This window comes from Lonchura striata, chromosome 2 (assembly GCF_046129695.1).
Source record: "Lonchura striata isolate bLonStr1 chromosome 2, bLonStr1.mat, whole genome shotgun sequence".
Taxonomy (NCBI): domain Eukaryota; kingdom Metazoa; phylum Chordata; class Aves; order Passeriformes; family Estrildidae; genus Lonchura; species Lonchura striata.
Genome location: NC_134604.1, coordinates 102,054,306 through 102,080,980, shown reverse-complemented (window position 1 = coordinate 102,080,980; position 26,675 = coordinate 102,054,306). Strand labels below are relative to the sequence as shown.

At 38.7% G+C, this 26,675-nt stretch overlaps 1 protein-coding gene across 5 annotated transcripts in view; it reads left to right on the top strand.

Annotated features, from left to right (window-relative positions):
- SH3KBP1 (SH3 domain containing kinase binding protein 1) overlaps positions 1–26,675 on the top strand; it is a 212,161-nt gene that overhangs the window by 36,430 nt on the left and 149,056 nt on the right. Inside the window, exon 1 of one of the 5 annotated variants that reach the window (XM_077781634.1) lies at positions 20,479–20,553. The exons of the other annotated variants lie outside the window; for them this stretch is intronic. The gene's annotated coding sequence lies outside the window, so the exon portion shown is untranslated. Of the gene's footprint in view, positions 1–20,478; positions 20,554–26,675 lie in introns of those variants that run through there. 5 annotated transcript variants of the gene reach the window in all.

Here is a 26,675-nt window from a genome sequence, read left to right as displayed (position 1 = left end):
TGCAGTAGGCATGCATGATGTATGTGTGTTGTATGCAGAAATAACACTGGGTCTAAAACCACAACATACAAATTAAGGTATAGGAAATTTTTTTCAATTTAATTTTATTATACAAAACAAGGAAAATTTATCCTTTAGGATCCATTAATTCAACCTTTTTTACTCCACTAAGCAATTGTATAAGGACTGGGTTTTTTCCTATATGAGAGTTTGCACAAGGAAATAGCATGTGTTGCTTGCCCTTCTGAACCCTGGTGACACTTGCAGTGACACTGTAATATTGACCCCATTTCTTTTTGCTGGGATTTTTGCCATTGCATTGTTTCTTTAGTGAACATTCAGATATTTAGAAAAGGGTAGGTTTTGTTTGGTCTCTTTAAGCTGAGTGTACTGTGTACTCCCAGTAAGATTTCTTTCAGACTCACATATTTCCATTAGAAGCTGCACTTCTCTTCCCACTTTCCCACCCCACAGCTTCTGTGTGGGTTTTATTTTCTCATGAAGCTGAAACTGGGCATACAAGTTCCAGGGCTGAAGAACTCCTTCAGGGCTTCCTTGCTCATGCCTGGAGTTACTTGTACTGCATTGGTGACCTGCCTCTTCAATCTCTCTGCCGTGTCCTTCTGCTGCTCCATGACACTGAGCACTGTATAGAATGAGAGAAAATATTAATTATGGTTGTGCTAGAGAGAGGTTTCTATTTGAAAACTGTTTTAGTGGAGGCTTTCTCAGTCACGTTTTTAAGCCTGTCTGTACTAAAATGAGATTCTCAAGTCCTACCATTGAAGAATATATCTGGAAGAACAGACAGGGAGATGGGATTTGAGTTTTGACAACCAGCAGCACCAGCATTTGCTAATGAGTGCTAACAGATGTATTTGTTTTCTACTGATGTTTTCAGACATTCATAAAGTGAAAACAGGATTTACAGGGAGAGGCTAAATTATTATCTCTTACTAGATTGCGTTGTTGGAAAAATTGACTTGGCTCCCACACTCAGTGTCCCCTCATCAGATCTGGCAATGAGCAATGAAATTAAAGATAAATACTGGCTACAGGCAATTGTTTTTAGTTAAAGCAAATTAATATTAGCTGGTTAGACTGCTTGAGAGAAAAGGGAAGTTTGCATCACTGGAGCATGATGCGGAGTAGCAGGGGGAGATATGAACTTGAAATGGCATTTTTTGATATTGTGTTGCCATTGTAGTGACACTATCATTTTACTGAACTTCATCGCAAAGTAGTAAGATTTTGCATTCCTGCTGCTGTCAGGGAAATGCATGTAAACAGGACTTGTGAAAAGATGTCACATATAATGATTCCGTGACAATACAGAGTGATTAACTACAAGTGCTTTTCTAGGTGTGCAAAATAAATTATGCCCACATAATTGTCTGGTAAGGATCCTTTGGTAGCACTAACAGAAGTCCTTGATTTTCTTCTTGGAATTAACAGTGACCACTTGAAATATTCTTTTTGGTAGTGGTGGTTTTTTTGTTGTTGTTGTTGTTGTTTTTTGTTTGTTTGTTTGTTTTTGTGTGTGTGTGTGTGTGTGTGTGTGTGTGTGTGTGTGTGTTTTATGAATGGGTGTGGCTTTTGATGAGGAGTAAAAAGCATCAGACAATACAAAACCAAATTGTTCTTTGTGAACATTATGGATGAGCAGCCTCGCTTATGATAGGAGCTTGCACCTCCTGCTCTGTTGTCCTTTCATGATTATAAGGGTGGTAGTGTGAAGTATTGCCAGGGAGCTTCTGCTGTGCAGCAACTCTAAGGCAAAGCTTTGCTCCAGGGCCACATAGTAAAACCCTGCACAGCAAGCAAGCAGGCTGTACCATCAGTTAAACCAGTTCTGCTGCTTTAAGTCAGTGGCAGGGGCTTCTGCTGGTTCAATTGCAATCACCCCCAAGTCTTCCTGCTTCAGCTATGCTGGCAGAAATTTGAAAATATGTACCATTTTAGGAAATTCCACTTTGGTTTTTAACATATATAGCACATTGTTGCATTGTAGTATTTTCCTTTTTTTCCCTTTTCCTTTTGTATCTTTCTTTTTAGTCCTCTCCAAGGAATTTACAACTATGCCTCTTAGTTATATATACCTGCTCTTGGATACAGTCATTAACCACCTGCCTCTCTTGGAAGAAGGAAGTTTAAGGTTTGAATTCTATGACTGGAAGAGAGTAGTTAATATTCCAATTTTATTCTCAAGAGAAAGGGTTAGAATGAATAATGACAGCTGTGGAAGCTGTGAAATATACTTGGACAGCATTTAATATCCAAATAAGTAGTTATTTTCCATAAAACATTAGCATTAACTTCTGGTTTTGTATTCAACAGTTAGTAGATGGAAAGGAGTGATTACACAGTTTCTCTAGCATTTTTTTTAAGTGAAAAGGATACCTACAGGGTATCAAGAAAATCTTCTTTAACATGAACATATAGTAAGCTAACTTTACTGAACAGATCATCACAGAAAACACAGCTAAGGCACTAAATTACATTGTTTGAAATGTTAATGAAGCATTTTTGTGCACTGCAGAAACCATAGCTATGCTAGCCCAAACCCAAAGTTGTGTTCAGTGGTTGTTGCCTTGCAAGCTCCTCTTCTGGTTGCACAAAACCTTGTGTGCAGAGATAAAAGCTGTAGAGCTTGTACTGTGTTAGATTGCTTCCATGCAAATGGTAATGATGGTGTGACTAAGCAAAGCTTGAAGAAGCACAAGTTTGATCAGGAAATAAAAAGAATAAATAGGAAAAACATTGAAAAATGGGCACAGGACAAACCATGTACATTCAGGCATCTCTGAAAAAGCAGTGGTCTAATAGCTCCCCACAGGAAAGTTGGATGCTTTATTTATGTAATATATGGTCATTTTGAAAATTGTAGCTGCCAGGTTGTATATATGTTCTAAAAATTACGTTTTAATCTCAAAGGTGGTGTTCCAGTTAATCACGGCTGTGTAACAACAAGTGTTAGAATTGCTCGTAGATTTATGTCTTACAATGGCTTCATTTCTTATCCTTGAGCTCACATGAGTGCTTGGTCGGTGTTATGATTGACTACAAAAGTATAGGTAACTTTATTTGCAGTGTTTTGGGTTTGGGAAGCCTGTTTTCTTCTGTGAAATATCAATAAGTAACTCCAGGGTCATATTTGCTTCCACACTATGAAGAATTCTAAAATATTCTCTCTATCATCCTGCAACCCAGCCTGATATCTGAAAAAAAAGTGTTATTTTCATTGATACATCATAACCATAGTGTAGACAGATCTGCTATGGTGTCTCATCCAGAAGAAAATCTTAGAGGAGATTAAACTGAGACAGAAAATTTATTTTCTCAGAAAGAACCTTGGGGAAGGCTTCTGCAGAATAGCAGAAAGCAAAAGTCTATCACCTTTTCAAGAAAGAAAAGAAGAAGAATTTGGGGAACTCAAGCTTCATGTTTACCTCCTAGAGGCCATTTCCAAGCATATAAAGGACAAGAAGGTGGTGGGAGCAGTCAGTGTGGATTTATGAAAGGGAAGTCACGTCTGAACAATCTGTTAGTCTTCTACCATGAGATCGCTGACTTGGTGGAGTGAATGTTGTTTATGTTGATTTCAGCAAAGCTTTTGTCAGTGTCTGCCATAAGTTGACAAAGTGATGAGGTGCAGTAGAGGTGAGTGGAACAAACTGTCTGAAATGCCAGACCCAAAGGGCAGCAGGATCTCCAGCTGCAGGCTGGTCACTGGCAGAGGTGTCTCAGGGGTGGGAAATGGGGCTGATGCTGCTGAGTGTCTGCAGCAATGGGCAGGAGGACAGGGCAGAGAGGAGTCTGAGCAAGTTGGCAGGTGCTGCAAAACTGGCAGCGTTTGACTCTGCAGAGGGTCATGCTGCCATGTGTAGAGGCCTGTAGAGGCTGGAGAAATGGGCTGCCAGGATGCTCATGAGCAGAGGGAAATGCCAGGTGCTGTAGCTGGAGAGGAATAATCCCAGGCATGAGTACAGGCTGTGCCTGGGTGTCTGGGAAGCAGCTTTGTGGAGAAGAGCCCAGGGATCCTGGCGGCCATGAAGCAGAGCATGAGGCAGCAGGGTGTGCTTGTGGCAGGGGCAGCTGCTGGCTCCTTGGGTTGTTTTTGGCAGAGTGCTGTGGGCAGGAGGATCCTTCTCCCGTTCTCCTTGCTGGTGAGGCGCCTTTGGAGTTGTGTGTCCAGTTCTGGGTTCTCGGGTACAAGAGAGAGATGGAGAGAGTGGAGTGAGTCCTGTGCAGGGCCATGAAGGTGTTTGAGAGATTGGAGCCTGTGACATCTGGGGAGAGTCTGAAAGAGATGGGACTGTTCAGTCTGGAGAAGAAAAGGCTCAGGCTGATCTTACTAAGTGTGTGAATACGTGATGTGTTTGCGTACAGAAAGTGGAGCCAGAGTCCTCCTGGCAGTAGACAGTGGAAGGAGAAGAGACAGTGGGTATTAATTGAAATACAGGAAAATCTTTTAAACATAAGAGAAATGTTTGAGTTTGGCCAAACACTGGAACAGGTCGTCCAAGGATATTGTGGAGTCTTCATCCCTGAATGTAATTAACAGCCAGCTGAACACAGCCTTGAGTATCCTGCTCTCCTGCTCTCACTGGCCCTGCTCTGAGCCAGTGGGTTGGACTAAGCAATCTGCAGAGCTGCCTTCCTGTCTTGGCCATTCTGTCAGCCTGTAAAAGCAATTACTTGGATCACAGTACTTTGGCTCAAGAGGGATCACTCAAATATGGAGTAGTAAACAGGAGAGTTGGTAGAAGTACAAGACACCTAGAGTCTCTATCTTGAGAGTAAGCAGTGCCTTTTCTGTATAATCAAGTTGTGTTGGTTATAGTTTCCACTTCTAATTATAGCTACATGCTCTTTCAATGAGCAACTTTTTTCACACTGCAATTAAAGATATGCCTACACACACACATGCACTTATGCCAAGAATGAAGGAGATTTTAGTAACATTATGAAATTATGATTCTTAAAGCATTTGAATGGGATGAGTGGACTGTGCCTCTAGTTGATTTTTTTTTTTAAACAAAACCTAGCTTTCTTCAGGCTATGTTTTTAAGTGCATCCCTTTTCCTCCCTCATTATTTCTCCCATATGCCACAATTTCTGAAGTGACCTTTAACTGTGAAGAGGTGAGTTGTTAATTTCTTATAAGTCATAAGTAACCCTTCATGAAAGTAGGCATCTACAGAGTATCCATATTCTGTGAAAGTCAGCAATACAAAATCAGGAATTATCTGATGTAAAATGGTCTAGAGGGAGAAGAGTGGTTAAAAGTAATTGCTGAGAAAATTTGCAAACAAAGGAATATAAAAACATAAAAGTAAAAAAAAATCAGAATATTAATGAAGATGTTACTCTGAATATCTTCAAACTACTCAGAGAGGGGAGGGGTGAGGTAATTGCTTAACATGTTTGTAAGTGTGTATGTATGAGTTGGTGTAGGAATGAATTTGGAAAACATCTCTTATATCATCCCCTTACTCTTGTAGGCTCCATATTTTACATTTATGAAGATGCACTGTTGCTATGCCCAGCAAATGCTGCTCAAGAATCTCTCTGCTCTTGTGGTTAGAAATGTTCCTTTATACTTTCTCCTCATCTTGTTAAGACATTATTTGGGGTTTTTTTTCTCCCATGGTATTTCATCAATCCTGTTTGCTCTTTGTCCTTGTAAGGTCTTTTCTGTGCTTGATAAAGTGTGGTAAGGTAGGCTTTCGTTCTCCTGAGAGTACAAGCAGCACTTCTCATGTTTTATTTTACAACACATGCTGGACAGACACCACATGATAAGGAGTGATACACAGTAACCCAGATTAAACTTCAGTATTGCACCCTGTTTAGAGTTTGACTCATCCGTTATCCATTTAATACTTTTTCTGTGGAGGAATTCATGGGCCTGTATTTGTCAAATGGACTCAAAACTATGAGAGAAGCAAAGTCTGTGTGGTCTTTTGAAAATCACAGGAATTTTTAATATATTTCTCTAGCTACTCACAATTGCTATAACTGTCTCTGAAACTCATGATAAGATTGAGGCTTGTTTTGAGCTGTACACTAATGATTGGTTTGAATTTTTTGATGCCATCAGGACTGCTTTTCTCTTCTTAGCTGCTGCACATACAGTTTGGCCCTTTCTCCAAAATTGCTTTTTACTAGTTGGCCTGTGGGTAAGTGTGGGATGATTAAGAGTGTGTGTTAGTTTGTGAACTTCATCTGTCAGCCAGAGAGCCACCTGTGTGCTGTCTGGTAAAGCAGGATGTTGACTGGGATGAGTTTTGTTGAAGAAGTTATATATGAATGAGTGTTGGGTTTTTCACTTACCTGAAATAGACTCCATTTCACATTTCCGTAGAGCCATGTTTTCCCTACAACCCTTTCTTTTACTGCTAATTTTAACCTTCTGTTATGAGTTCTTACAGCCATAGAATTCCCAAACTGTATGAAGTAAGCAAAGAAGGATTTAATAATTCAGAGAAAAAAATGATTGAGTGAAAATGAAAAGAAAAATGATTGTGAAAAAAAAATGTTGTGATGTATATGGGCCTTTATATGCCATTGTGGAACTATTTAAATAATTTAGCTGCCAAATGAATCACACTCCTCTTCTGTCATTCATGGAGGGCTCTGCTAAGACAGAAGCTTTGTATGAACAGGATGTTTTCAGAACAGGGCACTTGAGCAGCCCATTCTGTCTTGAAGCAAAAATTATTTTCAGCAGGCATGTTCTAAACACATTGTACTTGTGTGAGAGAAATACAAAAAGCACAAAATCTTGCAGTAGAATTTTGTGCCTGAGTTCAGTAACATTTGGCAGAGGTCAGCCAGGATAGAAAATTTTCTAGATTACATTTAGAAATAGAATATTTGCCTCTCTAGGACAAACCTGTGAGAAACTGGTACTAGGTTGACATTAGGCTTAATTTAGTAAAAAAGAGGAACAGTGAATTATGACAGAGCAGTTAAGGGAGAAGATTGTAATGGCTGGGGCATGTTTGCTGTTCTGAAGAGTTAAAACTGGTGACCACTGTTAAAACAGATAAAAATAAAGAAATAAAAGGATGGAAAGAGCAGTGTCCAGAGTAAAAGTTTCTGTTGCATTGCTAACAAGGTCTGAATTCAAGAAGGGTGATTGAAAGGGAGTGAAGCTGTGGGTTGGGGTTAAAAGGCTTGAATAAGGCACTGTGACCCAGGGTAGTGTGTTGAAAAATGTAAATGTAGTTAAAAAAAACCCAGGCAACACTAAGATGAAAGCACAGTGGAGGAAATGCAGAGTAATGTTCAAGTGCAGCATACCAGCTCTGCTGTGTTTCCTTTTAGGTTTTTGGGTTTGTGTTTTTTGGGTTGTTTGTTTTTCTTTTTTTAGATGTTTTCTCTTCCATTTTCTGCCTCAGTTACTGCTACTGCTAATGCTACTGCTACTGCATCTTCCTCAGCTGCTACAAAGCATGCCCCCATGGCTTTCTCTGCAGACCATAAACCATCTGTCTGTAAACCATCTCTACTGCACCTGATTCATAGACGTTTGGTATAAAGACAAGTAAAAGTTGATGGAATGCATGGGAAGTTAAGAACTGGAGCCCTGAGGTGGAGCAGAGTGGCTCTTGGGAGCCAGCCCACAGGGCCCTCACTCTATTTGTGCCGAGATTATTAAGGTTTAATAGAAGCAGTGATGAGTTCTTGGATTTAAAAATCCTGTGACACTGTGTACTGACAAAGACAGATGTCTGTGTTTGTAATAAATTTTTATCTTGTGGTGTTTTCAAATGTGCCATGGTGACTTCATATTGATCCCCCCAGTTAGCCTCCTTTAAAACTGCAATAACTGGTAATCAGAATCAATTTCTCTGATTTTCTTTTTGGTTTTAGGGGTTCACTTTTGATAGGCACTTACCAGCAGTTACTTTACATAGCTTTGTTTTATGAAATCTTTCCTTATTGGTGAGTTGCAGTGTTACCTTCATGGATTTGATCCAAAGCTCATGCAGTCTAATCTATAGCTCCCTTTGCATTGCACTGCTTATTGCTAATCTTAAAGTGCATATTCTTCAATTTACACTGCTGTTTGAATATTTTAATATTTAACTCTGTATGTGTGTGTATCTTATCTATCTCCAAACCATACTCTGAGCTTTTTCACAGTCTCTAAAGAGAAGCAGAAAAACCTGCAAACTGCATGGACCAATGCTGTCACTTAAAATTACATCTACAGAGGTGGTTTATTGTCTTTTTCTTTCTTGAAACCTCACCCTTTTAAATGAAATTAATAAGAAATAATTCTTATTGTCCAAGGACAAAATCTTAGAAGTTGAATCAGGTAGATCTGCTTTGTTGTATTAAGGTGAGGTGGCAGAAGGTAGCCCTTGCATCTATTACCTTTGCAGAGGCTGAGTGTCATTCTGAAGTCTCTTTTCCTCTTTGTGGCAAGTAGTATTTAGACCATCTTTCTTGGCTGCATCTAAAGATCAGAGTCAGCTGTGATTTCTTGTGTTTGGGATCTCTGCAAACAGTACCCCTGGAATGTATGAGAGGCAGCTCTTGGTGATGGTGATGAATTTCTGCTAGAGCAGCTCAGCATGTCTTCGTTCTGCAGCTAATTATACTTCAGGCCTTAGGGCTGGAAGTACTCAGCATGTTAAGAACTGAACACCTGCATGAACCTAACTTTCTTTCTCCTGAATACCTGGTTAATATCCAATTAATGACCACATTATTTAAAATTGTTCATGCTTTTATGTCCCTTTGCCTGTAAAACTCAGTGACACTTCTAATATTTGCTCACAGTAAAAGCTGAACCTTCAAGAAGAACACGCACTCTGAACTTCTGTAAGCTCTATAATGGCTGCTGTTGTGGCTTCTCTGACACCAGCACTTAACCAGTCTCATCAATAGTGTTTGGGGACATTTTGAGCATAAACAATGCTAAATGAAGCTTAATGTTGTGCAGTACAACACTACCAGTGCAGATGGCAAACAGCAGTTCATTTTTTGTGAAGTCGGACCACTTACACAATGTTTGCATAAATTCAAGCATGATCTGATGCAAGGAGAAATAACATGTAGTTGTGTTTTCAGAGTAGCATGCTGAAAGCAAAGCCAGCTAATGACATTATGTTTCTGATTTGAGCTTCAGGTATACATATCCTTTTTTCTTTTTGGTAATACATGACTGATTCAAATAACAACATGTTTGTGTGAACCTAGTGTCCCTAAAGTGATTATGCAAGAAGTATGATCAGAGGGCTCTGTCAGCTATGTGGAGCTTGAGGATGAACTAGAACTTCTGCTTAATATGGAAGTTATTTTGCCCTTTAAAGCAGAATTGCATAAATTGGAATTTACCAATAGCTATGAAGACACTGAATCTGAATTCTGATGCAATTAAGAAGAAGAGGTACTGTCATAATTTTGCTGCCTTCTTGCAAACCTTGTAACAAGAACCACAGGAAGAACTGACATGACTGTCCTCTTTTCATGAGAAGATGCTGACAGAAGCCAACAAGGGCGAGCTAAAGGCTGCAGAAGTTTATTGCAGAAGCTATTTCTACATAGTTTTATAGCCATTCTGCTGAAATTGGAAGAATGACTATTGTTGTAGTTTACTTTCATAAATAACCCAACCTTGAGGATTTTACAGCCCAAAAATGCCTCAATTTAATGAAAATTTGTAACTCTTGAGATAAGAGTCATCATATAGTGTGAAAAGTAGCATCTTGGATGAGCACCTGGTTTTCTGTAGGAGTTTTTAGAAGCTACCTTTGCCAAGAGCAAAGCTCCTTTCTGTAGCCATTCATTTCTTGTTAGGAAGAAAGGAGTTTTCACATGCCTGGATGGGCTGACCACCTCATTCACAAGGGCATTTTACCATATTTATTAAAATATGATAGCCTATCATATCAAACACATTTTTTCCACAGTGTATGTCTACTTTAAAAGATCTTAAGTAATGAATTTTTAATTTTTAAAGAATGATAGAATTCATAGAGAAAATTATCTACTTGCTCTTTAAAAACAGAATAAATTTGGAATAGATGAATTGACATCACTAAAGCCTGAGGCATAAGTTTAATTAGTTACTGGCATAGCTTCCACTACAGCTATTATGTAGTACATACCTCAGGGAATGTTTGTCTCAATGGATTTATACTGTTTTATGCTGCATGGATTTTTCTTACCAATGTTAAAAGAAATGAGTGAAAGTGTTAGGAAATCTTTTTTTCATTAATTCCTGCAATGTTGTTAGAATTTTTAAACATATAACAGTGTATCATTATCTTAATTTTTTTTTTCCTTTTTATACTTTTTGGAATGGGCATTCAAATCTTTGCAGTGACACTAGGGATTTATTGTGTTTCTTGAACAAAATCCTGCTCAGGTGCCAGAGCAGTTGTTTTTTTTTTTTTTTCAGAGGAAGTATCTGTCTGTATTAGCAGGAATGCAGCATGGGTACAAAGCAGGAATGTAGTTTTCTGTTGTTTTTTTTTTTTAACAGTGAACCTGAATTTTTGTAGTTATTAAAAAAATGTTTGTTTATTTGAAGTTTATCCCCTTTGCAAAATGGCAGCAAGTTACCCTTGGACTTTTGTAGGTCTGAATGTGTTCCAGGTCTCCAGAGGGTGCCTGGGAATTTGTTCCAAACCCAGGCTTATCGGCCTCACTCGTGGTCCTGTTCCTGATCACTGTGGGAGGTGCTGGGCACTGGGCTGTGTCTGGGAGCCTGTGACAGCACTTTCCAAGGCTTCTTCTTATGTGGAGGCACAGGAGCTTTTCTGCACCTGCACTTTGTGGAGTCTGGCCACCAATGGTACTGGAGGAACTGATTCTCCAGTGATCACTGCTTTATCAGGCCTGGGAAGCAGTTGCTGGCATTCAGACTTCTGAAAAGGTTACATTTCCAATCTAAAAATTCAAACTGAATTATAAAGAAAATTTGTGTGCCTGTGCACCATGGCACTGTCCTAAAATTGGAAGCTGTAGTTTCAGGTCATGTCTTTGATGCCAACTTTAACACATGAGAAACCAGGTATGAAGTTTCTTATCCCTGAAACAAAGGAAGACAAGATACCAATGGAGAACCCTGTGGATCATAATGCACTAATTAGAAGGGATCAATGAAGTGGAATATCTTCTTCCTTCTGATTTGGTAGAACGTGGAAAATTACTAGCAATTAGCATGCAGTGTTGTGGATTTACTTTTCCTTGTTTCCTCCTTAAAACTGGATGTGAAGAAAACATCTTGAAATGCACTGTTTTGGAGATTTTGTGCTACTTCTACTGTTTATGAAAATGCCCTTAATAATTGAGAAAAATCACAAATCCTGGAACCTCTTCCTTCTTTTGGACTGTTGGGATTGCACAGAAATGGCAAACATATGCAAGTCTTCAGCTACTCCTAATCCTTCCTTTGACAGGTACACACCAGAGACCAGGCCAAAATCTAGGTGAATAATGTGTTATTAACTCCTTGGGTAGATATAGTCCTTTAAGGATTTGGACACCTCAAATAATTTTGGCACAACTTCTCCCCCAACGAGGCTGCTTTAATTTGTCTTCGGGAGCTCAGAGAGTTACTTTCGTTTGCCACTTCTTTTTTTTTTTATTCCCAAGTAGCAGCTGAAGGAGTCAGAGTTGAATGTTTCTTGTTTTTAAAATGACTGTTCTCTTGCTCACGTTTAAGCTGAAGCTCCTCTTCAGAGATCTTGGTTGGAGACACAGATGAATCATCCTCCTCTCTCTCTCCCTCTGCAGTGCTACAGACAGTCACTGTAGCTGATGGCTGAGCTTCTGAAACTAAGGGGGAGCAATGGAAAGGTAGCTGGAGAGGCAGTCTTGTAGAAATGATTACAGTACTGAAGCTTACCAGCAATGAAAATAATTTAAGAAATATTATATTTTTAATGAATCTTCTGTTAGAAGCCACATTTTTAGAGCATAGGAGGGCTGGGAAATAATGGTTAAAGTTTGGGGATTAAGTACTTAGGAAGATAGTGTCTCTTTTTTATCTGTGAAATTGTTAGAAAATGTTTCCAGCCCTGGAAAACTACTACTTGATATCATGGCTGCAATCCTGAGACTCTAGATAGGAGCAAGCCTGTATTTCATCAAGCTGTGTGAATGTGCACGATCACATCACTGAATGAAAGGTTGATTGTTTTAAAATAATTGTCAACAGCCCTATGACATCATCCCTTGGTGTGAAGGAAGCCAAGAGATTTCTTTGTATTATTCACTGTTTTTTTCTAAATGCAAATCCAACAAACTACAAATCTTCCAACAAGAAGGTGGATAAAGAGATACTAAAGATTCAAACAAATGATAAAAACATGCAAGATAAAAGTAGAAATCAACATAGTCTTGCTTGTTGGCTGGCTTTTAATGACAGTTCTGTCTAAAGTCTGCCATGGTGGAAGCAAGAGGATAGAGAAGGGTAATCTGTAGATATCTCAAGAAATCCCGAAAGAATATGATATCTCTAACTGTTATGCAAGAATACTTTTGTCAGCTGATCTTTGGGGTGAAATTTCCTGTAAGAAATGCCTTTGCCTGGTTTTACTACTGCTGTACACTAACCCCTTCACATACTGAAATAAACACAACAGCTTAAGCTGTACAAGCATCTTTGTAAAATGGTCATCCATGCTATGTGGTTGGTATGACTGAGACTCCTTGACTAGCTTTTGTAATCACTATCATTTACAGCTAATGAACGAGGTTCCTGTGAGAGGAGCACCTTTTCTCCCTGGCATTTAGGGAAATAATATGCATTTAGGATTGATAGGATAGGGAACTAGTTGCAGTGGGGTGATTTGAAGATCTCAGGGGTTCCAGGAAGCTCAGACAGCATGTCTAAGTGTTGGCACAGGAATCTAATCTGGATTTCAGTGTTTAAATGGACATGGCTTGGATCCTGCCAGCTGTAGATGCTGCCTGCCTGCATCTATGTGTCCAGGGCAGTGTTATCAAAGATCCAGCGCTGCAACAGTGGTGGTAGGCAGAGAGTAAGTGTGCCTAGAGTGTTCTTGTCCTCCTGTTGCCTTACTGAAGTTATGACCCGGGCCTGCTGGGCTTTGCTTTATGGTGGCTCTGGTGGGGTGCTGGTGAGCACTGCCTGCCATGGTTACTTGGCCCCTCAGCTCAGCACTTCTGGATACACTAAAGTTTCTTCAGGTTGCTTCAGAAGTTTGAAGAAACTTTCCGAGAGCGTTATCTTTACATTTACCACTGTGAGAGGTCTTTGTCTTTGCTTCTTCCCTTTCTCACTTCCTCCTCTCTCTCCCTCTCTTCTGCTCTAGAGAAACCACTCCATTGAGCAACAGCCTGTAGCCAGCTCAGAGTGGTTATCTGCAGGCAGCTCGTGCCCACTGAGCTGCCAGTCAGCTCTGAACCCAGAGCAGTTTGAATCAAACCCACAGTGAGAACATGAAAATACAACCTTATGTTTATCACGGAAGAGATGGAATGGCTGAATGCTGCTTTGTGTTATAGCAAATACCCATACAAGAGGAAAAACTCTGATTTGCACAGAATCTGAATGTAATATACTGTGATCTTTAATTTTCTGTTATTAATTTACCTACATGGTACATACTTTCACAGTTTCTTAAAAAGCAGTGCAGCAGTTAGGTAATGCAGACAAGGATAAACCTACAATTAGATTGGAAGCTTTCAGCTGTGTTTTAAACTGAACTGTACTTTTTAGAAAGGCATGCTTTCTATTTTTTCCTAGCAATAATGTAAAAAAATCAAAGTAATTTTATTGATGTGGGGAAGCATGTCTTGATAATAAGTTGGAGTGCTTTATTTCTCAGCATTTACTTGGTGTTTTGTAACATTTGATCATATGAATTCTATCTGGGTTGGTTTGTTTTTGTTGTTTTGGGGTTTTTTTTGTGATTTTAAAATTTTTTTTGGAGGGGAGTGGTGTTTCACATTTTTGAAGACAAGAAACTATACTAAAACCTGGGCTGGTATGCTGCAACAGCTGGGAAATAATATAAAACAAAAATGGTGTGGGGGCCAACAAGCAAAGATGTTTTTTGGCAGCTGTGTCTTTTAGCATAGGAATGGCTTTCAGAAAGTGAGGATAGAGAAGCAGACAGTAGATCCCAAAGAATTCTTGCATAGGATCTTGTGGTGCATTTTGAAGGATTTAGTCTCATTTGGAATGTTTGGAGGACTCTAAGCAGTCCTTTCACTGTGATTGGTCTTACTCAGGCTCTTCCATTGCTGTTGCTGATCAGGTTTCAGATGCTGATGCCAGAGGTGGAAGCTGCCCTGTGAGAGGGGGTGTCTTTCTGTGTGCTCTTGGCCTCCTGCATTCTCCCACAGTCAGCCTTTGTGGAAGAATGGGGAGTTTGATGTATGGGAAGGGTTTCAAGCTAAGTGAAAGTTAATATTGACCTATGGCAAAGGTATGAGTTTGAGGTAGTCTCTGTCACTGTACCTCTAGTGCAGGTGGGCAAAACAACTGGTTAAAAGAGGGTCATGCTTTCAGAATTCTCTTAGCAGGAGACAGAAAGGAATAATCCATTTTGAACAAAACCTCTGAGGTGTGGGTATGATCAAAGCTGAAGGCCTTCGTTTGTGGTTGCAGGACATCTGTAAACAATGTGACTTTAACAGGAAGGTTTGTTTTTTTTTAACACATAAATAACAAAAAATATCTTGGGTATCAAGAGTTAGGGCAAAAAGGATTGTATGTGGGTGGCCTGGAGTCTGCTTGTGTTGGGAGATGGATTAGCTGGAGTTTTTACTAGCATTTAAATATTTATTAGAGGTCATATAAAGAAGACTTTTTTGAAAGTAATTATGCAAACTAAAAGTATTCATTGCTATCCTACCCACAAAATGCCAGATTTAACAGTGAAACGGCTTTGTGCCTTTTTTCTCTAGAGGTGTACCCAGGAACTACTGAATGAAACGTATAATTAACCAGTTGTTTTGTGGAGTTCTCTGTTGTGGGGCCAGTGTGTCTTTTTCCTCATAGCAAAAAGGAGATGAATTTTTTGTAGTTAATGTCTAGATAATTTTGCTTAAGGGAAGTCTAATTGTTATGGAACCACTTTGGTTAAATAAAAATGAAATGTTTTCAGTTGTGGTATATTGTAACATTTTTTTTTTCCTGAATGGAAAGATTAAACAATTTAACTACTGCATTCTGTAGTTCCAGGGTAAATGTTTTGTCTGGAGTAAAATTCCGATCTCCACTCAATACTATAATTCCTATTTAATTTAATGAAAAGGGCTTCACCCTTAAGTCTGAGTAGATCTACTCTAAATGTGAGTGGGATGCTGATTAAATAGCAGTTAAAAACAGAACAAAGCCTTTTGTCAAGGTAGATGATGTGCATGTGTGTTACATTTGACTTACACTGTATCCCAGAATAGACCAGAACTGCTGTTGTTATACTTTACAGGTCTTTCATTAATTCTAATTACATTTCTATATTGCAAAAATCATTCCTTTCATGCTGCTTTCCTTCAGCTATGGAGGAGTTATACACAGAGGTCAGGAAAGCATTACAGATGTTTTAAAGTCAGACAGAGTGTAGAGCTTCAAAACAAAACAAACCAAAAAGCTGTCTTTGTGTGCTGGTCTCAGTAAACTATGTTTTGCTGACTCCCTGCTTTTCGCTGTAGCCATTGGAAATTAAGAGGCTAAAAGTAAAGCTGGCAGAGAGCAGAACCACGTGTGATTTTTGAGTGGAGCATGTTACAAGCTCTGGTGCTGTTTGGCGGGGAGAAGAAAGGCAGCCCCAGCTTAGAACCCTGTTGGGCAGAGCCTCTGGGTGAATATTCTGCTGCTCTTGCACAGCTCTGAGAGCTCATCTTATCAGCACACCAAGTTCCACTCTGAAAAAGTGAAAGGTGTTGGTGGACAGAATTTTTTTTAGAGGGAGGGTTTTGGCTTGTTAGCTTGACATGGCTTTGAGGGCTTTCTACATCTAAAAAAAGGCACATTATTTTTCTTCTTTTTAGATGTTATTGAATATACCTATCTTATTATTTAAAAAACCAAATTCCAACCAAGCAAAAAACAACCACCAAAAAACCCGGCTACAAATAACTTCCTCAGTTGTTTAGCATAAAATTATTCCTAGGAGATCTTAGCTCATTTATTCTCATGACATGTATTTCTGATTAAAAAGTTTCTTCTCTTCCTGTTATTTTACTATTCCTTCCCCTCTGATGTATTTTTAGAAAATAATCACACATATTTTCAATGTATCAAACAGGCCAAGCTCTTTTGATTTCCCCTTTCAAGTGTCCTTTCCACTGATTGAGCCAGCCCTTTGCTTTGCCTATAAGTGTGATTAGTCCTTTACTGCAGAACTGTGTGCAGCACTTCAGGAAAGCCTTGGTACCAAGTCACTTACGTGGTAGCAGACAATTTTTTACGAGGCTCCTGCCTTACTTCAGCCTCTTCAGTTTTCTCATCCAGACTCCTTATCTGGTTTCAACTGCTCTCCTCCACTTCCTGCTGGCTCTTTCTACTCCTGAGCTTCTGCCCTTCCCATGTGTTCCCTTCCATGTCAGGTGTGACTGCTCCTTCCTCGCTGCCACCTCTGGGATTTCTTAAGCTTGTCATATTTGTTCCAGCCATGCCAGGCCTCCTCCTCTTTCCTCTGGCTCTGTGTTTCCTTTCCATCTCCCCATTCTTTCATCTCAGGTTATCCCATTGAATTAGCTCTGCTTCACCCTTGTTTACTTCCCTGACAAGGTTTTGATCCCGGTCCTTATTTCAATATAAATGCTCTTCCTCCCCCAGTACTTTTGCTCCTCCAATATGATGTTTGGTGATTCCCTCTTGCTGTGGCACTGCCAGGGGCTGTTGGGAGCACAAGGCTTGGGCTTGGAGCCAATTTCTGCACCCGGGGCTGCCATGAGAGGGGTACACTTGAGCATCCCAGCATGTGTGGCAGTAGTGAGTGACAATGAAATCCATAGAGCTCTTAACAACTATTACTAAATCTGTCAGTTGTGTATATTTGTTAAATTTTGAAATAATTATACTTTACCATATTTGAAAGATTTTAAAATGTGGATACCTCAAAGTGTATTCCTTGTATACATATTACCCATGGTAATATTTAGAGGCATGACATGTTAAAACTTGTGCTTTTCAAAAGTTTAGGATTTTAGGATTGTTAAAGCTACTTCATCCAAAGCTTCCTGCTCCCACCCTGAGATCCTGACATTGCTTTTAAAATAGCAAATATTTTGTAATTTAGTTTTTAAAAAGAATTGTCAAGATAATACCTAGATAAATAGTTTTATAATAGGAAATCATTTGCAATAATGGAAAGTACTAAAGGGTTCCTATGAAATTTGTATAGTGTAAGTTACATTTTCAAGAGGACAAAAGTAGGTCAATTTTGTTGTAACTTAAAGCATAGCTTTAAGTAAATCAGAACCAAAGAAAGTATGTTTTTGTACAAAATAAACATTTCCCTATTTTTAATTTGAGCAAGCTATTAAAAAGCCATAAAATTTAACTGCTTCCTCAGCCAAATATTATAGCCTTGTTTTCATCCAAGATGCTTGAAATAAATATCAACAAGCAATTAAAGATAAATCTAAGTTTTAGCTGAAATTTTTATTTATGTGATATAAAACTTATTATTAGTGAGAAGCATACTTACCTCTATGTATGATTCTAATCCATGTGCCAAAGAGTACCATGTATTTGATTAATAATTATTTGCCCTACATTTGATTCATCTTATATTTGTACAGTTAGCTGATGTGAATTAAAATTTTATTTCCTGAAAATATTGTACTGCTTGTCCTGTTCATAATGTATATTTTTATCCCCAGTTTGTGCAGCATCATGTGTGTATTAAACTGTTAGATCTTGAATACGAGGGCTCCAGCTTGAAATGCAAATGTTGTTAGTGCTGTGTTATGGTTTTATTTTCCTGGAAGAAAAAAAAAAATCACAAAAGAGCAGAGTGTATTTCCTTATATGTCATAAGAAAAAAAAAAAATCTCCTCAGGCAACAAATAGATACAGTATTGACTGAAATAGCTAATATCTGCTCATTGCTTGGCAGGGATAGTATGAGCCACCCTTACAAAATCTGTACTGTTCCAGAGCCCACTAAATAGATTTAGAAGCATACAACTCATGAGGGAAGTAAGTGCATTACAAATATTCTACTTGAATTTATTCCTTGGTGCAGACAGTTTAAAGATGTTATGAATAGTAAAAAAAGCAATGAAAGCTAAAATCAGGAATTTTTGTATGCTCTGGTAGCTGTTGTCTATTATGAGACAAAATAGTTTTAATTTCAAATAAAACCAAAATAGTTTGTGTTAAAGATTGTTAAAGGTAATCAAAAAGTAACTATACTTGGTTGCACAGTTGAAATATTTCTTTCCACTTTTGATAGTATTTTGAATCTTTTTTTATTTCTCACAAGTGTGGAGTCTAATATAAGGATTCATCCATTTGAGCACATCACGAGTGCTGTGGAAAGGGGACTTAGGGATCACTCTAAGCCTTTTCATTATGAGGGCTTGCTCTTGGGAAATGAAGGGATATTTTTATTTTTAATATTCTTTTCCTCTCTAGCTGACTTGCTGTCTGACCTGGCAATACCAAGGTCCTGAAGGGTGTGTTCATTCAACCAGAATTGTCACTGCTGGATCCTTCGGTTGGACTTGGAATAGGCTCCCTCTGAAAACTTCTGCATGTTGTTAGAACAAAATGGTGCAAACTGTTTGGGATGAGGAGGTGGGAAGTGATTGGTTTTTGCTGGTGGTGATAGAATGCTTGTTTTTCCCTTGAGCTGGTGAATGAGTCTGAATCACCATAACAAAGTGCTTCAGGATTGTTTCACAATCTGTGGTTGCTCTCTTACGGATCATGAAAATACACATTATTGTTGTTTCCATGTTCTTACAATTTCTCTCAAGAGCCTGGGAATGTTTGTCATCTCCCACAGTCGTCCCCCTCCCCCTGCATCTGGTTCTGAGACAAAAGAGGTCTAAATTCCCCATGTTTCTTTAGTTCTTCTTCAATGGCATGTGTCACCATATTTTACCATTTAATACAGGGTATGTAAACTCCTCCACAGAGTGCTCAGCATAGGGAATGGAGAATCTGGGTTTGGGAGGTAGAGTCACTCTTACCATAGCCCAGCTGAGGTATGATCTGTTGAAGCATCTTAGTAAGGAGATAGATGTAGGGAAAATCCTTTGTATCCATATGAAATCTTAGCTTACCACTTCAATTGGAAAAAAACCAAACAAATCCAAGATAACTGTGTCAGCACTACATCTTAGAGTGGAACAGGCTATGACCTAGCAGAGTAATTCTACTGTATACTACTAGGTAGAGGGACATTTACAGTGTATTTGAAAATAAAACAACCTGTAACTTTTGTAAGTTACAAAAAAGCATTATCAAGTTATGTTATGTACATGTAACTGAAAGAATTACAATGTACCCTTGTTCCTCAGTCTATGGACTCTGGTGCTGCTGGAAGGACAGGTGAGGTGAGGTTTTTTTGGGGGTTTTTTTGTTATTTATTATCCTTTTCTTTTCTAATATATTCAGATTCATATAGCAAAGGCAAAGCTAATATGAAGAAAGAAGCAGCGAATGTGAACACAACACACACGTTACTCACCTTCACTAAAAATTTGCTTCTGCTCTCAATGGTATTTGGATGGGGTTGTCTGTGCAAAAAGTTTGTTGGGCCAGAAAGCAGTTTGTTAGTGTTGATTTCTCGGAGTTCAGAGGGTCAGGGTGACCCTGAGATCATAGAGTCCTTTATCCCAGCCCTCACAGCCAAAGAAGGAACCGGGAATGCTTCCAGTTGTGTTCTCAAGGTTGCTTATTTCTTCTTATCTATAACATTCTCTTTCTGACCTGCTGAGCTCTGGCTAGGAAGGAAGCCATGGAAGTCTACCCTGAGCCTTGGGTAGCTCCCACCTTATATTCTCAAAACTACATGTCTATGTTTACAATTTTTTACCAATTCCCATCACCCATGTTAGACTGTGAATCTCTACCTTGGACCAATACATAAGTGTCACCATCACACCAAGACATGAAGGACAAGACAAAGGAGAAGAAGGCTAGGACACGCACAAATTCTTCTGTCTTGTACCCTCTTGAACCCCATTCTAAAAATTCCAAAATTCTACTTTTCCACCCTGTGTTAATTCAAATATCACACTACTCAAACCCTTGTGGCTTGTAATTCCTCATACAAAACTGATAGCTTTTTCCACAGGCTAAAATCAAAGCCACAGATGTTTTCGATTTCATGCCAGGGTCTCCGAGCCCCCTGCCAGGGTCTCGAGACAGCCAGGGCAGCCAGAGGGATGTCCTGGACTCCGACAGGACAGGCTCACAGTTTGTTGGGCAGGCTGGTATCTCTGTGGAATCAGTGTTTCACAGATCATTTCTGCCCTGCGCTCACATTCCCGTTCGTTTGCCCAGGTGGCAGCCCCAGCGGAGCCTGTGCAGGGATCCCAGTGCGCGCTCGGCCCGACGGCAGTGGGGAGCTCTGCCACCCACCTGATCCATGGGTGAGGCTGCTGGAGGGGTCAGGTGTGCTAGTGTGTGTGGCTTTGTCCTGCTAGGCTTTGAGTGAAGAATTTCTGGCTGTGATTTTAATGGGAGCAGTGATAGTGCAGAACATATAGTAGGGAAGAGTTAAACTACTTAAGCTGCATTATTTTTCCTTATTTATTTTGTAGTCTAGGCACAAAGCACCATATTCATATCACTTGAAAAAAAAAGGACTTTTTTTATTTTTTAAGAAGAAGATGTTGCTCTATTCCTCCTTTGTAGTAATGAAATGTACTTATGGATACCTTACCCAGTCTTAAGAAATCTATTTTCATAATTTTTACCTAAAATGTGAAAATTATACTTGGAGTTGTCCATTTACTTAACTAAGATTGATTACTCTGAAGAAAATGAATTTGCCTGTCTTTGAGAGCATGTAGAAAGAATCTGTGATTCACCTATTAGGCATACTGTATGGTATTTCTGAAAATAATTTAAAAGGAGGAGGAGAAGGAGGAGGAGGAGGCCGTCCTGAGGCAGCCTAATGTTAACTGCAAAGGTCTCAGAAGTGATGTAGCTGAGCAGGATTTGTCAAAGCTGTGATGAGTTAATAGTGAAGAACATAAGTGATTTTCTGTTGGTTGACCTTTTAAAATATTTGATATTTCTTCTTGTGTTATTTTTATATGAGCCTTTCTTGAAAATATGATGATCTTACTTCACTTTGTTTAACTCCACCTTCAACCATTTTTAGTTTTAGCTCCCCCTCTCCCCTCCTTTTCAATTTTATTAAAGCATTTGTCAGATGTGCTGGCAAGAGTGTGAAGCAAAGGCAGTGAGATATCCCTTGTTGTGCCTCAGAAATTATTTGAAGTAGAGTAATTGGGGGTCTGGGGATGGAAAAACTGGAGATAATATCCTAAAATAGATCTTAAGAACTGAAAGGATGGGCCATAACTTTGATATTTTCTATGCTTTTTTTGAAAGGGTTATGGAAAGTCCATATGGTTAAGCTGCAGATGACTGTCCATATGACATTCCCTTTTGCCACACAAGTTTTTCCTTTCTCTACAACTAATTAACTCTATAGGTGGTTCTATACACAGTGGTGTTTAGAGCCTGCAGAGTTAAACCCCAGTTAGTAACCGTGGCAGCTCACAATGATCCTGGGTGTCTGGCAGCCTTTCACCAATTCAGCACATTTTTTTAAGCTGTAGGATTGGGTTCCTGGGTCTGTGTTAGCAGTTTAATTGTCTCTGCAGCTCCACTCCTAGTGCAGTAGGAAAGCTTGGAGTGCATTTCCTAGTGGATTTAGAATTTTTTTGCTATGTGGAATCTAAACCACCATACTTAGTAATAGACTTTTAAAAAAACCTCCAAAAATGCCTGAGTGGACAAAGCCTAGCCTACTCATGCAAGCTTTTTGCATTAATAGCTAGCTGGGTCTTGTGGATACCTTGAAGACCAGCAGAAGAGCTTTTGGAGTATGGCTTCCTTCATATTACAGCCAATAAAGTACAGAGAGTCCTACTTTAGACACATGACTCTGTTTGGGCATAGGGGAACATTCCGATTAGTATCTTGTGGAAGAGAGAAGGGCAGGGCTCTCCCATTGACTTCTACATGTATACTCTAAGAGCTTTGGCGTGATGGAATAAGAAATTAGTCAGCAGATTTTGAAAGGAAGCTTAAAAATATATGTCCTGGTTTATGGCTTTCATGTCATCTGTTGTGTTGCTTAAGCAGCTGGAAAAGGTATCAGCTATTTAAATCTAAATTCAAAACTTTTGATTAAAAATATGTGTTTGTTTTCCTTTCTTGTGCCAATTGAAGTTCCTTTCCATGTGTAACGGAAGGTATTGTATCTCTTCTATATAATATAGTGATTTTAGTTCTCACTTCTTTCAAGCTCACTTTGCAAAGCGGAGAGTTGCCCCTGTTTTTAAAAGGCTGTGGCAAAAGAACTGAAAATACTCAGGTAATCACTGCATTTTTGCATAAGGGTTGCATTAGGGAGGTAATGCAGTAGGACTGCAAGACTTGGTCTTCTGCATGTAACCAAAGAAAGCACAGTCTGCTTGCCTCAAATCAGTGCATGTTGGTGGAAGTACATCCTCCCTGCATGTAGACAGAGGTTACACTTTGAAATGAAAGAGAAACTGTCGTCCTGGTGTGTCTTTTCCAGTGCCCTTTTCCCAGCCCTCTGCAGTAATCAACAGCTGAGAAGGACTGGCTCTTATGAATAAACTCTTCAGTGTTGTGTTTCTTGTTACTTCTCAAAATGGGAGAATAAAACTGCCACTAAACCATTTTTGTTTTCTGTATGATGCTGCATATAACCTTCCAGCTCTGGGCTTGATAATTTGAATATAGAAATACTTTGAGTATCTCTTTCCAGTGCCCATCTTGCTCTTGATTATAGCCTGTAATTGCATTTTTTGAGTTGATAAATGTAATTTTTTTCCATTTATTTGTATGAAAATTGGCTTGTAATGTAATGTTGCTGACTCCTAACTTGATCTCTTTCACTCAGAAAAATCACTGTGAATTTTTGAGAAAAAAAGGCCAACCTCCTCTGCCTTATTCAGATTGCCTGTTTTCTTTCTTAAATTAGGTCTTCAAACTAAGCTGTCACTTATAATTTAAATATGACAGAGGAGATGGCTGAGTTGCATTTAGTTTTTTACCTTGAAAAACTGTAGGGCAAACCAAAACTATAGCAATGGTTACACTCCATACAGTGCAGGAGAAGGACAGGATAACATCATACCTTTTTCAAGGGAAGGTAACCAAGGTGTGCAATATATGCTGATAGAAGAAATGTACACATAAAAGTAAAAAAAGGTAAAAGCTTACTGAATAGGTGACTTGGTACTTGGTCTGCTAGGAAGTAGTCTATGTAGTTCACTATACTTCTTAACTCCCTGTACCTTTGTTTTCTCAAGTAATATCTTACAGAAGTTATCTACACATTAGATTGAGACTATTCCATGTGTAACCCTAAGAGAGAAATGCTGTGAAGATGCCACTCCTGCTCATTGCTGAACTACTGTGGTGTAATGGAGTTAAGCTTTCATGTATTTACCATTCCTAATCCCTATGTACAAAGTTGCAGATGCTAACCTTTTACAAAAAAATATAGGTGCTAGCTTTAACTTACTGCTGTCATGCAGTGCTGCAAGTGCTGTCTGTGATGAGCAGGGATCTCAGGAAAGTGACTTGGCAGGTGTAGATGTGGAACAGTTTATAGTTTTTTATAGCTTTTCCTTACTAAAGAGTTTGTCTCTTATATAGTTTTTTTTTTTTTTAATTTACCTGTCTATATTAGGGAAAAAGTAATTTGCAAATCCCTCCCTTCCCCTTTGAGTTTTGTAAACAATAGACTGGGTTTTAGGCTAACAGTACCTGCTGATTTATGTGTTCCTGCTCTTCTAGACCTAGTGCCTGGTTTGCCAGACTTCTGGCTGTGTTAGAACATGTTTTGTATTTAGCAGCTTAATCCATGGACTGACTTGATTTTCAAGGGAGAATTTTTCTTTCCACAGCCAGATCTTTGACTGGAGCTGATGCCCAACCTGATGCTGGATTATTAATACCCAGTTCAAAGTGTCCAGTTCATTTTTCAGTTCTTGAGTTCCCCACTTTACCTCTTAAGTCTTGGTTGTTCTAGAAATACTGACTTTTGGTGACATACTCTATTTCTTCTCAAGTACCACATAAAATAAGGTGAAACTTATTAGCAGGAACTGTAAGTATATTATTGTAGACATCTGTAATAGTGGAATTTATATTTTTTTCCCCTTTCAACAGCTCAGCCTCCCATTACTTAATGCTTACTTACAGGCTATAAAGGAACTATTATAATAAAGGGTGTTTACAGGACTCTGCTGTAGTCTGAGGAAATTCAGAGAGGCTGTTTTGCAGCCTGTCCCCATTCTCAGCCTCTCTGGAAGCTTTTTTGCATACTTACTCTAGCTATGAATTTACAACAGTCCCTCAACACACCAGGGAAAAAACTGACTGGGCTTCATTGGATAAAAGATGAATACTACTTTGTAAAAATGTTGTTTAGAGTATTTCTTCCCAATCTCAGACATTTTCAGTAGGTCTTGGTTCTAATTCAGCATATATGCTTCCTTTTAAAAACAAACAGGATTGGTTTTATGTTCTTACTGAATACCCTCTACAGTTTCTGAGCGTGGAAGGCTGAGTGTTATGTGGGAAGGCAGGAATACATTGATACTGAAGGGCTCTTTACCTGCACTACATGTTGCTAAGTTTCTTTTCCCCCTCATTTATCTTCATTCCTGTGTGCTATCCCACACCCATTTTAAGGATTTTTTTACTTTTTTTTTGCATTTTAACTAAAACCTTACAGGGTTTGATGGCTGTTCAGTTAGTAGAGATGATTTCACTCCCTTTAGGGTATCTAGCACTAAGAGTTGTACAGTTGGATTTTCCTCTGTCCCCAAGCAAATGGGATAGACAGAAAATAAAGTTTGATTGTATACTTTGGGACTGGTTCTAATATCTTTCAGTGTTAATTTCCAACTGTTTGTAATAAAAACCTGCTTTAGAAATTATCATCAGCTTGATACAGTTATATGGTGAATAAAACCTGCATCTTCAAACTGTATTTCAGTTTTTGAGGCTTATTTTTTTCTTGACAGTCTGTAGTGGTGGTTTTAGTGTTTGCCCTCCTTAAGCAGGAAACACATGCATCATAAAAGGTTATAAAGATAATGAGTTCAGATTATTACAGTGGTGATATCACTGCAACAGGCAGAGAGACATCTGGCTGTGGTCAGATACAGGTGCTCTTGGGTTTTGTGTTGCTGTTTTCTCTGACATCTGGATAGTGCAACTCTGAGTTTTCTTCCTCTGAAGAACAAAAAGTCATGTCTAATGCACTTTTCTGCTATGAAAGTCCTTACAAATATATAAGGCTGGCTTTTCACATGTAAAGTGACAGGATGAAAGCCACCAAGCAGTTTTTCTTGTACTGTTAAACCCCGTTGAATGATTGCTCTCTGCCTTACAAACCAAAGGCTTCTCAACTCCTTCAGTCAGGTACTGGCTGTTGTCACTGCCTGGGCAGAGTTACAGATCATGCTCATGATGTCAGTGTTGCTACTTCTGCTTCAGACTGGATCACACAAGTATGAAATTGAGTTAAACATGTTAAAATCTAAATAAATACTTCCATGTTTAGTACCATTTAAATGGGATAACTTTTTCATTAAGAAGATGTGTAAAAATCTGGACACCTTCCACAAGTGTCACGCATCAGCTAGATTTGCTAGCTTTCTCTTACAATCCATTTGGGCAGAATTTCTGATGTATCCAACAGACACCTCTTTAAGTAGTAACTGGGGAATGGAATCAAAACAATCAGAGTGTTCTTTTTAAAATAATTGCATTAAGCGTCCACTTAACTGGGTAATATTAGATTTATAAAATAAAGCTTACAAAATTAAACAGAGTATAAATGAGTGTCAAGTGACTACACTCTTAGTTTATACATTATCAAAAGGATTTTACATATATTATGGCAATTTAGATTTTTTGTTAATGTTAAATACATTGAACAATTTTGGTATTCATTTACACATAATAATGTCCTAAAATACTATTGACTGTAGAACAGCAGAGTGTGGAAAATAATTTGGTTCAAAATAGTCTTCAGGGCATCTTTTCTTTTGAACATCTCATATTGTTTAAATGAGGAAATAAGTTTAAAAACATGATGTGAGAAGAGAGTGGAAGTAAAATTTAGCTGTGTCCTCCAGAGGGTTTTTAGAGATAAGCTGTGGAGATAAATTCTAATTTTCTCTGATTTTTTTTCTGTTAACCTCACTGTGTATGAGATGTGTGTGTGAATTAAGAATGCAAGTAGTCATGATAATTCTCATTATTTAATATACATTTTCCCTTGTTTTAAAAATACTATAAATTTTGAAGAGATGGTAATAGTATTTGGCCAGAGATTCTTACTGAATTCAGGGTTAGCAATGTTTTTACAATACTTAGTTGAAAAATGTAGTTTGTGGCTAACTGCCCCAGATTTTGAGTGAATGAAAATAAATATCCAAAGACAAGATCTGAGTTGTGACTTTGTGAAAAAGGAATAGTATACTTT